This window comes from Rattus rattus, chromosome 11 (assembly GCF_011064425.1).
Source record: "Rattus rattus isolate New Zealand chromosome 11, Rrattus_CSIRO_v1, whole genome shotgun sequence".
NCBI lineage: Eukaryota > Metazoa > Chordata > Mammalia > Rodentia > Muridae > Rattus > Rattus rattus.
In genome coordinates, this window is record NC_046164.1 from 90,646,664 (window position 1) to 90,658,831 (window position 12,168).

A 12,168-nucleotide genomic window follows, 5' to 3' on the forward strand; every position below is an offset into this window, starting at 1 on the left:
CTCAACTACAAGGTTTTGACTTTCTCTAACCAAAAGAAAGCATCACCAAATCGTAGATGGAATATTCAGCTTTTATCTTGCTATATGACAGCTATGCTTGCTTCTTATATTTTATGTTCTCATCTATAAGCTTCTAATAAACTTCTTTCCCAAATTTTCCTTTCTGTTGTCTGTGAAGTTCATTCTTCAAGTTCATAAGATGAAGCTACTGGATGAAGATGGCTTTGATTGTTGATTGTCAAGGAATTAACCCTGAATTAAGCTCACTGTGAGCGAGAAAACCTCAGTAATCTCCAGGACCCCAAGATTTTCCTTTATCAGTTTTCTTGTAACAAAACTAATGCGTACTCAATCTAACTATGTCTAAGTCATCCTGACTAGGGAAGTCTGTACATAGTAGTTATACTTCTGCCTAAGAATGAGGCTTGTAGCAAGAATGCCTTGCTACAAATTGTGAAGTACCTAGCTATAAGTCCCAAAGTGTTCATCGTAAAAATAACTCTCCATTGACCTCAATGGCAAAACTCTTGTTCTGGGATTGTAGTGAGGGGCAGTCAGTGACAGGGAGGAAACCTGGAGTACTGACTTTCCTCCTGTGGAAGACTGTATGGAAGTCTACTCCATCTCCAGAAACCAGTCTAGAAGGAGGGCTCAGGAGACATAGTGTGAAAGTAAAGCCAAGTGCTGAGGGGAAACCTGCATCTGCACTGAAAGATATCTAGGTAGCATGTGCACTTGCCCTTTCAATGTCTGAGTAGCATGTGAATCTGCAGGGTAGGATGTACTGGGAGTATATGCATCTGCAGGGAAGGATGTCAGGGTGACATGTGCATCCAGACTAAAGGATGTCAGGGTAGCATGTGCACCTGCACTAAAGGATGTCAGGGTGGCATGTGTACCTGCAGGGAAGGATATCAGGGTAGCATGTGTACCTGCACTAAAGGGTGTCAGGGTAGCATGTGTACTTGCAGGGAAGGATATCAGGGTAGCATGTACATTTGCCCTGAGGGATGTCTAGGTAGCATGTGCATCTGCACTGAAGGACATCTGGGTAGCACTATGACATGTAAAATTAGGAGCTAGCACACAGCAGGAAAACACTATGTGGGGCTGACCTGTTGCTAGGGCGTTTTCATGTGTGAGAGAGTCTTTCACAACAGACAAGTTAAAGAAAAGTGAGGCTTAGAGCAACAACCCTTGTAGACTGGGCCCCTGTAGCTGGACTGGGAAAAGGACCAGATTTGGATATATACGTCAATGCAGATACACACCGAGGTGCTGTGGGCTCCTCATTTCACCTCACACCCACAGTTAACTCCCAGGAAGGAATGGCTATTCCCATTATGTCTGACTACCAGGTTCTGGCTACAGGGCACAGAGTCTGGACGTCTTTATTAGTGGAAAGAAGCCAGATCCTCAGAGACAAAGATCTTTAAAATCCTGGATTTGTCTAAAAGTGTTGCCTCTGAACTTCTACATTTTTAATTTCCATCTTTCATCCATGCCCATAAGGAAGTTCTCTCCGTGGCAGGTAGAATGAGCCTTGCAGTGTTTAAGGCTCCAGTGTCTAGATGTGCCCTTCCAAAGCTCCTATACAGACAGAACATCTCTAGGGAACTTCTGGGAGGGGTGGATACAACACTGTATGTTTTCTCTGAGGACAAAGGGTGTTGACTATCCAAAAGTACATTGCCTGCTTCTTGTGTATTGTGCATTCTAAAAACACAGAAGTGCTCTTCTGCCTTTGTGAAGAAGGTAAAAGCAAGAAAGTGGATGAAATGGACAAACAGCAGCCTACTTCATATTTGGATATTATATTGTCTTCAGTGAAGTGTGTCTAATGTTCTTGAGGCTTGTGAATAATGAAAAGGGTATCCCCCCATTGAGATCCGAGTAAATACACTGTAATTGGTTTAGAGTGCCTTTAATACTAGTGTTCTCATATTTTAAAACTCCTTTTCTCCAAGTTTCAATAACATGTTCTTGAAAGATGTACTCCCTAAGTAATTCTTTGTCCTCAGAAAGACACTCCAATCACTTTCCTAAACTGCTGCTCTGGCCTCCTTCCAAAACTGATTTAGACGTTACGGCTCGCACCCCGTGTCTGCGTCGTCTAACCTTGGCACATCCCTGAGTCCCATGAATAGGGTTGGCAGTTGGGAGGGATGGCTATAAAAAGAGGGAGAGCTGCTTGTATCTAGCTCTATTGAGCAAATTGTACTTTCATGAAAATCCTAGAGAGTCAGAAAGAAATTGCCATGATCCCTACGAGATCTTAGTAACTCATTGGAACATTCTCAATACTGAATGCGCAGTAAGGAACTTAAATTATAAGGCACTTTGTGCTTTTCAAAACTATGATCTAGTTTTATTAATATAAGAATCCTGGAAAGATGGAGGATAAAAAGGTTACTCTCAGCAGAGAGGCGAAGGTGCTGGTACACAGAGGGAGTTATGTCCCCACTGGGCTAATCAATGGCTGCGCTCAGAATGAAACTTGGTTCTCAGTACTGAGTTGAGTTTTCTCCCCATTGTGCCACACTGCCTGCTCAGAGCACTTAGCTATGGCCCATCACTTTCCAACCTGCCTATGACTATACCCAGATTGTTCCTTGTCCTGCTCACATCAGGCCTGAAGAAAAGATGGGTGACTTTAAGGAATGGACTTTCCAGTAGATCGCAAGGAAGTATTAGCTGAGATAAAGAAAAAGGCAGCCTTGTCCCCTGCATCCTAACACTCCAGAGCCAGTACTCATTATTTTCATTAATGTGCAATTTCTCTCCTGGCTCTTTGGAGGGAGGGTTGCTTTGCCTACTGTGAGAAAAGGCAACTGAGCTAAATTGGGCCCTCGGGCATGCACCCAGCTTCCTCAGAAGCCTGCTCTGTTTAGAGAGAGTCCTTCCATGCACATCTCCCAGGACAGCTTTCGACAGCCATGAGTATACTTGATTTCCTTTAAAACAAGTAACCTAGAAAATGAAATAACGCATATTAGATTAAGGTCTGTCCCATTTGGCTAATTCAGAAGTTAATGGAAGGTCTCTTTCGGTCATTGGTATTGGCAGAGACACATTTAGTGAACTCTCATGGGACTTTCACACAGGTACAGTAGCAGCTCTTACCCATAAATTAAGGATGGTGTTTAAAAGCAGTTTCTCCCCCCTCGGAGGGTGTCATGCAGGTCTCTCTGGAAAAAGGCCCTGCATACCAAACTCCTAAGGCAAAACAGAGAATCGGGTGTGGAGTGGTTGCTGAGAAGTAAAGAAAAGGAGGGAGGAAGAGAGAAAGAGGGAGACAGAGAGAGGGAGGTAAAGGGAGAGAGAAAGAGGGAGAGGGAGGAAGAGGAAATGAGGGAGGGAGGAAGGGAAGGAGGGATGGGGAGGATGAGAGGGAGAGAGGGGGAGAACATTAGTGGATACAATGAAGGCACCTGCCCATCCTGCGTGAGTTTTACAGCGTCTGTCAGTTAAATTCTATACTTTGAGCTGTCTGCAGTGTCTTATTGCACAGTCACTTATATTAACATCAGAGATAATGATGGTTTATAATTATTCTGTGAAGTAAATGATAACTTGGAAGATCAGGTAAGCAAGAAAAAAATTAAATGCAATCAATATCTTGTCTTAAACGGCAGTCTATTTTTAAGCAAAAAAAAAAATTTTTTTTTCAGAATTAAATTTCTTCCTGGAAGCACACTGTGTAATCATTTCTGTGATCTTCTCTCCTGTCAGAGTCTGGGAAGCTATTCACGGCCTATCACTCTTTCAGCAGTGAGCCCCCTTCAGATAGAGAGGAAATTCAGTGGCCTTCTCACTTCTTCCTAAACACACCCTAAGCTTACACAGCCTGGCAGGAAGGCTACTCAAAGGAGGAATGGCTGGGTTACTTGACTGTATAACCCTGCGTCTACATTTACACATAAGTTCTGTAGGTTCTCTTTTGTTGTATCAATACTCTCTCCATGTTGGCTGTCAGAGTAATGCTAACCTCATAGGAAAAGTTGGGCAGTTTTCCTTTAATGTTTTTTAAACTAACAAGTAAGGGCTCTTGAAGACCCCAGAGTTGGCTTTGTTTTAGAGGTAACACTTTTACTACCTTAATCACTTTACAAAAAAAGTACTTATTAAGTGACTTTATTTCTTGTTGGTTGTTGTTTTTATTACTTATTTAGAATTATTCTCAACTTTGTTAATTTATATATTTGCAAAGATATTTTTTGTTTTGCTGAGGTTCTCAAACTTATAGGAACAGAAGCAAAACATTCTCTATTTCTTTTAGCCTCAAAACTTTCCTTTCAGAGTCTTTATTTTATTATAAATCATAAGCTTTTATAATTTAATGAAATAATGAAATAAATGGATAAGAAATCTTTATACCGTACTATAAGCATATAATATAAATATATAATTAATTCCACCTAAAACATATTAAGATAAAATTTTTAAATTAAAAAATATTTTGTTGCTACCGATTTATTCACCACTCTCGTTTTTAGGTTTTATGTCTTTTTTATCTTTTTTTTTTTAAGTCCACTACTTCCTTCTTTTCAGTTCTATTTACCGAGTTTGTGATTCATTTTTATCTTTGTTTTTTTTAAGTCCACTACTTTTCTTCACAGTTCTATTTTTACCGAGTTTGTAGGATTCAATTTCAGTTCATTTGTAGATTTTCTTTCTTAAATTCCCCAAAAATGAAATATTTAAGGCTATTTCTTCACCTTTGAATCTAGCATTGGATGATCTTTGTGGTGCTTTGAATAGATTTGGCCCAGGAGGGCATGATTTGGAGGTGTGGCCTTGTTAGAGTAGGGTCTGGCTTTGTTGGAAGAAATGAGCTTTAAGCCATTCATCCTAGCTGCCTGGAAGCCAGTCTTCTCCAGTTTGTCTTTGGAACAAGATGCTGAACTCTCAGCTCTGCCTACACCATGCCTGCCTGGATGCTGCCATGCTCCCACCTTGATGATAATGGATTGAATCTCTGAACCCGTAAGTCAGCCACAATGAAATGTTGTCCTTATAAGAGTTGCCTTGGTCATGGTGCCTGGTCAGTCTTCATAGGTTTTCAATATACTGCTCTCATGTTTGTTGTTGCTATTTATGTTTTATATTATGAACACTGTGGCCTTCTTGCCCTTTGAAGTATACATGCTTTCCATGTCTACTTCATATGTATATGTAGTTCTCTGGAAGCTTCCAGTTCTGCCTAGCAACAGTGGCAAATGTATGATTTGTAGAGCATGGAGACTAAGAAATTAAAGACTCTCATTTTTTAAGGAAAAATTCCCAAGGAAAACCCCCAAATTCACTTACATTCTGTCTGAATTACCTTTACCTATCAACCTAACACAGCCCAGATTGAGGAAAGACTAGAGAGAGGAATTGCTTAGATTAGATTGGTTTTCTTGATTGTTAATTTTACAGAAGGGCCCAGTGCACTGTGGGAAGCACCATTGCAATGGAATTAGACCTGAGCTGTGTGAGAAAGCTAGGCAAGCACAAATGGGCACATAAGTGAGGGAGGCAACAAGAAATGGTCTTCCCTAGTTCCTGCTTCCAGGTTCCTGCTGACTTCCTGCCCTGACTCTTCAATTGTGGATTAAGAGCCTTTCCTCCCTCAAGTTATTCTTGGTCATAGCATTTGTCTCAGCAAAATCAATCAATCATCAACCAACCAACCAACCAACCAAACTATCATTTCAGTAAAGAAGAGAGGGAGAAGGAGATCATTTTAAGTACAGGAACTAAGAAAATTCGCAATAGAGTAGGAAATAATATTTAATGGTTTCTCTTTCCTCTGGCCAGCTTTTGGATATACATTGTAAATTTTTCTTTGAATTAAAATAGCCTCCCCTCCCCCCCAAAAAATGTGGTTTACGTGGTTTCTCTAACTTCCTTGTTGGTCTTTGCTCCCCTGTGCTTTTTGTCAATCCTTTCTTTTTTTTTTTTTTTTAAATTTTCTGTGTCTCACCCCTCTTTCCCTCCTACAATAAAAACAGCCAGACACACCTCAGTGAACAGAGGCTGACATATTTTGCTGCCTATGGATGTGATTTATGTAAAGGAACTAGTTGCTTCCACACCCCTCTCACTATCAGCCTGCTACAGTCTAGTCAACAACAGTTTGTGTCTTTAGATTAATGGGTATGTGTGCCTATGGAGTATTCTATCACCAGCCTTGCATTGTTTTAGCTATGAGATAGGAATGAACAAGAAGAACAGAGAAGTTCTGAATGAAGGAAACTGAGAAACAGCAAGGGAAACGTACTAAGGCAGTCTGTCCACTGAGCCATAGGGGAGGAAGCTGAGAGACATCAGGGCAAGTATTCCTAGATACCACCTTCCAGAGGATGTCGCTTCTCCTAGCCATGCTTGCTCTAAGATTCTAAAACTCGCACTTGTACTTTTTTTTTTATTCCACACAGACTCATTTCCTGATAGCAACTACAATTCCCCGAAGGACAATTACCCAGGAATCTAGTGGCTTTGCATACTGAATCGGATGGCTGAAGATTTCACCTGGAAACTTTATTAGAACCTGAAAATTCCTGTCACAGCTTTTCTCATAATGCTGTGATTTTTTTTTAAATTTATGTAAATATTCTACTAATCACTTTAACCTGTATCATCTTTACAGACTTAGGGACTGTACGGTCTTTCCAAATTTCTCCCGTGAAATCATGACAGCCTTCTTGTACTTCCAAAGCACCCACAGTACATGTTTTCCTCCTTTTCTCACTAAACAAAAGGGGAACATATAATCCCAATTTCTAAAACCTAAAATAGCTAAAATGCAAAACAAAATAAGTCTTAAATTACATAATACTTGGAGGGCCTGGTGTGTGTTTACCTTCCCAACCTTCCCCAGCCATTTTTATTGTGATATAAAACAAATTCGTTTTGTGGGATTTCTGACATCTCCTGGCTCTGTATTGTTCTTCTGTGTCTGTGCATAGTTAACAGGTTAGGAATCGAATTCCCAGGGAAGCATCCTATCTGAAAGTTAAATCAGTGTATGCCACTATGTTTAATTTTTTTTTAAATTTCCCTTCATCCTCTTTGTCAATACCTATTTTTAAAAGTCGTTATTGCCTTCCAGCTGTCCAAATTTTCCTCTCATTTTTCTCTTAAAAACTGACTTAAAGCAGGAGGTCAATATCATGGCCATCATTAATTTCATGCCCTCCTCTTCTCATTTATTCCCTGGTCTTTTTTCTCTTGAGGATCACTTTTTTTCCTTGATACATTTATAAAAGACTTCCTTACTCCATTTAACCTCTTTACTAGCAATATCTCGTTTCCCACATTTGTGCTTATCTCCCTCCCCGCCCCCAATGTTAACTTGTTACATCTATTTTATATAGATCCTGCCTTCTTCAGTACCAGGACAACTCTCCTGTATATGTGGATCTTGAACAGTGATTGGGGATAAGAGACTATATAATTTTATAAGACTCTTGGAGGAGGAGGGGCACTGTACCCTTGTGTTTGTCTTCATTATCTTGCCTCCACACTGGAAATGGAAGCTTTTGTGCTTTAATTTTCTTCTTGGACTTCTTCTCTCCTTCAGCAATTACAAGCTTTAATATACATTCCCATTGCATTGTTTGCATACTGCTGGGTGATTTGCATGCTGCAGATTCCTGAGACATGTTTCAAAGATTTCCCCACATTTCTTAATGGTGTCCTATTCTGTCCTTTGAAACTCCCCTGTCTTCTCTCTGGACATTCTCTCTCACTGGAGTGTAGGACCCGGTAGCACAGGCAGGTGTTGCCAAGTAGATGCTGCTCTGTGAACTGGTGTCCTCTATAGCATAATTCATCATGTCCTCTGAGCTTTCAGGACTGGTGACAGTGTTGACTCCCATAATATCTGAATGAGTTCCTTTATAAATAATTTTCTGGGTGATTGATCTATCCTCTAGTTCTTTTCCTCACACCTCTCTTCCCCTCAAAAGGTAACAGATGGGATTTCATCATCACAACCAGATGTTGCAGAGAAAGTACCAGGAGTCCCAAAATGCTCTCTCTAGTCCATCCCCCCTATTAACTACCCTTGCTGTTTCCAGAAAACACTTAACTTCCTTGAGCCTCCATTCCAGTGTCTGTAATGTGGGAAGGGAAATGCATTCCTGAGGTTCAAGGTGATTAGTGAAGACATTCAAAAATGTTCCTTTATACAAAGTCCTTTAGTACCTGGATGGTTGGTGTCCTACTTGTCAACTTTCCAAAACCAAACTATTTGTAAAGTATTTTCTGGTCACCTCCCTCTCTTATTAGAGTGTTTTTAATACTAATAAACCACCAGATGTACAGTCTGTTACTGTGTGAGAAATAACCCATGGTGAATCTTCAGACCTTAAACAAAAGGATAGTTTTAGCCACTTGCACCCTCTAAACTGTGTCTCATTAGCAGCTAAAGTCACCACTTTTGTATAGAAGAGGAGGCAAGACCCAAGGGAGAACTGAGTGAAGCTCTTTGATATTTGACTGAGTTTTACTTGTTGAAGTAAGGTGTCAGGGTTGTGGGTGGATCTGGAAAGTATTTTGGAAGGAAGGGGGAGACCAATGTAAATCTTTAAAATCCAATCATAAGCAAAGTCTCCTTAGTTCAACCTATAAATATAAACACTAAATCAAATCAGATGCTTATACATTTTTTAATCTCGTCATAAAACATTTTGTTTTGACAGCCTGGTAATGTAAGTAGAAACACCGACAGTCAAAAGAACCAGTCTCTTTGCCTGCTTACTACCTGTAAGTCTAGTCTTTCCTGGGTATATAAATAGAAAAAAAGTGTATGTTTATGTAAGGGGAAACACTGATTTACTAGAACTGATTGCTTCATAGTCTAATTACTTCTCAACTGGCTGTTCCAAATTAAGATGTCATTGATGGCTTTTGGTGATATATTTCATTTTAAGCAAATTTATTCTATAGTAGAGTACATCATAATGGGAAGCAGACTTCCGACTCTTCCCTTCTCTTTGTAGCCTGATATCTTGACAAGTAAATTAAATTTAGCAGTTAAAATGCTTCCATTAGTAATTTTATTAAGTTAATTAAAGAATCTCTCTTTCTGAATTTTAACTACCTTCCTTTCAGAACAATGTTGATTTCTTTCTTTCTTTTTTTTAATCTCATGTACTTAAAGACTATGATATGTCACAGGACCAATCAACAGTTCCTGCGGTATTGCATTCCTGTGGCCAAGATGCCACCAACCACATCAAGGAATAAGTACAACTCTGAAGAGCTCAAAGGAGGTCAGTCTACTTCCAGTGGCAGGCCTTGGGCTTCCACATATGTAAAAGCAGAATTAAGATAAGGGGCAGTGGGATCAAAGAATACGCATGCTTTCAGCTCCCTGTATGCTCACAGCAGGTTATAATTATTAACCAATCCCCCCACCACCTGCAGGTGAACCCCAAATGGCTCAAGTTGAAAGACAGAAAGAGAAAAGCTCCAACTTCTCTCCTTATTTAGGGTCCATGTTGTCCTCAGCAAGACTGAAGTGGTGACTTACATGCTAAGTGCATTCTAAGTCCTCCCCAGAGTGGCTTTTTTCAAATAACCCGAGAATTTTTAAGACACATTAACCGATAACTAGTTTCTTCATGGACCAGTGCCTGCTTTTTGTGGGAGAGTTTCTTAAATCTAGGAGTTTCAGAAATAATATTTTAGAAACAGAAAAAAAGCATGGAGGAAATTTTCTACATTTTTATTTTACAGATTAAACCAAACAGAGTGTGTCAGAACTAACAATGTCACAACCACCAGAAAACAGCAGCAACTGCAATGGTGGTTTTTCCCATTATGAAGTTTCCCATTCTTTATCTAATAAAAACCCTACAAGGAGATCCTTCTAAAGTCTTAACGTTGTAGACATGCAGTCAATGCCTGAATGTTAAGTAATCCATGCGGAACACATTACTTCATTGTTCTGTGCTTGGAACTAGGGTCAATTACTATTACTTTACAGAGGCTGAGGTCCTAAAGTGGGTGGTGTTTCCTCCCCTGTGTTAACTCTCAGGGCATCTACTGCAGAGATCTGAACTTTACAATCTAGGCCATGTGAAGAGGAGAGGAAAAACATAAAAACAAACCAACCAACCAAACAAGAAAGGAGAAAGGAAAGCGTCCACCTAAGAAGATACCATGAAGCTTGTTTTTAAAGTAGCTCGTCGTCAGGGTACTCAGGGGATGTTGCTTTGTGGGTGAAATCTTCGCATTAGGCACATCCATGCATTCAGACCTGGAGAGACATCTCATTTATAACTAGGAAAGCCTGTCTGTCACTCATTCATTGAGGAAATAAAGGAAAGCCAAGAATACTGTTCATGCCAATTACCATTAACACCTCCTATCTCCCCCTCTTTTCTAACCCCTCTGAACAGCTTACTGTGTGAGATCATACTCACAGCTCACTCTTCAACATCTCTCTCAAAATCACCACCATAGCTCCTGAAGTCCTCATGCATTTCCCCTCTCACTAAGGTCTCTTCACAGCCACACTCAGGTAGCAACTCCCTTTCACCCCGCTGCCTCTGCCCTTTCTCTCAGAGCAACAGAAAAACCTTTGCTGTTATATTCTAAGATCACTGTTTTCCTCCCGAGAGTAGGTCATCATAGCTTTTGTTCTTTCTACCCAGTCTTCAGTCTTTAGATTTTCTTTTCTGAAAGCCCAAGGAATGAATATGACAACACATAGACCCTCCCTGGCAGGATAAGGCAGACATAGGCAGAAAATGATTTAATAGATCAAAAGAGAATATATATATATATATATATGTGTGTGTGTCTACATCTCCATCTCTTTCTGTCTCTGTCTCTATGTCTTTCTCTCTGACTCTCTCTCTCAGTGTGTCTTTCTGTCTGTCTCTCTGTCTCTATCTCTCTTTGTCTCTGTTTCTCTATCTCTCTCCTTCCCCTGCCCTTTCTCTCTGTATGTGTGCGTGTGCATGTGTGTGTGTGTGTGTGTGTGTGTGTGTGTACATTGTCTTTGTGGTATCTGTTTCTCTTACTGTGCAAATCAGCCCTTCCCATAATAAAGCTCTGAAATAGAATCCACCATAATAATTCTGTAGGTCATAGCTAACTAGCCACACAACACATAAAAACATATAGACCATTTTGGGTTTTTCCCCCTGATTTAAAAAACAAAACAAAACAACAACAGCAACAGAACCTTCCATCTTGTAGCAGCTACCTGCGGTAGAATCTTCCTTAGCTTGGAAAACTCCCTCCCATGTGTGTCCCATAGGAAAGGATGATCTCTGTCAGGCTTGTTTACCTCTTACATCCTCGGTCTTGCTGTTTATATTTCAGATACTCTTGGTTGAGAAGTTTGTTGTTTTTGGATGTGAAGTTTGGTTCCAGTCGTGAAATCTGTTTCATATTTATAATTGGTTTTCTGCTCCTGGAAGAAGCCCAAAGTGGTAGGTCCTTTTGAGTGAAAAGGGGGGGGGGAGAAAAACAGAATGTAGTTATACGACCTGAGGTTATAGAAGATGAAAGAAAATTACTCAACTCAAGGGAGGCCTGCATTCAAGTAAACATGTCCTTTCCCCCTTCTGCAAACACCCCTGTCTGGCTTTCCTCCTGGTCAGAGCGCAATTAAATGTATAGAAGCACAAAAGAGCCATCTGGGTTGAAGACTATGTGACAAAAAACCCCAGTACTGGTTGCATGGAAGGAAGAATGTGTGATTTTAAAATGAAATACCAAAGACAGCCAAAGACAGAGGTACAGAGTTGTATGGAGAAGTAGTCTCAGGCCACAGTTTTGGAAAATTCCATAAGCCTCTTCTTTACCTTGGAGGCTTTTGAAGGGACCCGAATATCTGGCTGAAAGTGAGTGAAACTACGTGAAATGAAAAGGGAAGAGATTGCACATCACTCTTCCACACAGGCTCTGGATAAGCTATGACACATCAGATGGACAGATTCAGGTATTAGTGAATGTGATGTGCAAGCTAACATTTCTAAACCTCACACTGTCGTTGGCCTACATCACACAACTGAGCACGTTTGTGAAGGCATAAGCATAAAGTGAAATGTGCTGGGAAGGTTGCAGAAGTCTCTCTCAATAGCACAGCAGCAGTCCTGTATGCACAATGAGGTCATATGACCCTGTGGACCGTGGAATACCATGCAGCCTCACATCTTCCTT

The 12,168-nt window shown here is 40.4% G+C and overlaps 1 long non-coding RNA gene across 1 annotated transcript in view; it reads right to left on the reverse strand.

Annotated features, from left to right (window-relative positions):
- Window positions 1–2,735: 2,735 nt before the first annotated feature.
- LOC116911954 overlaps window positions 2,736–12,168 on the reverse strand; it is a 40,150-nt gene continuing 30,717 nt past the window's right edge. The window contains exons 2-3 of the long non-coding RNA XR_004389412.1: window positions 11,291–11,442; window positions 2,736–3,252 (exon numbers count right to left, since the gene is read on the reverse strand). This is a non-coding gene — a long non-coding RNA (uncharacterized LOC116911954). The remainder of the gene's footprint in view (window positions 3,253–11,290; window positions 11,443–12,168) is intronic.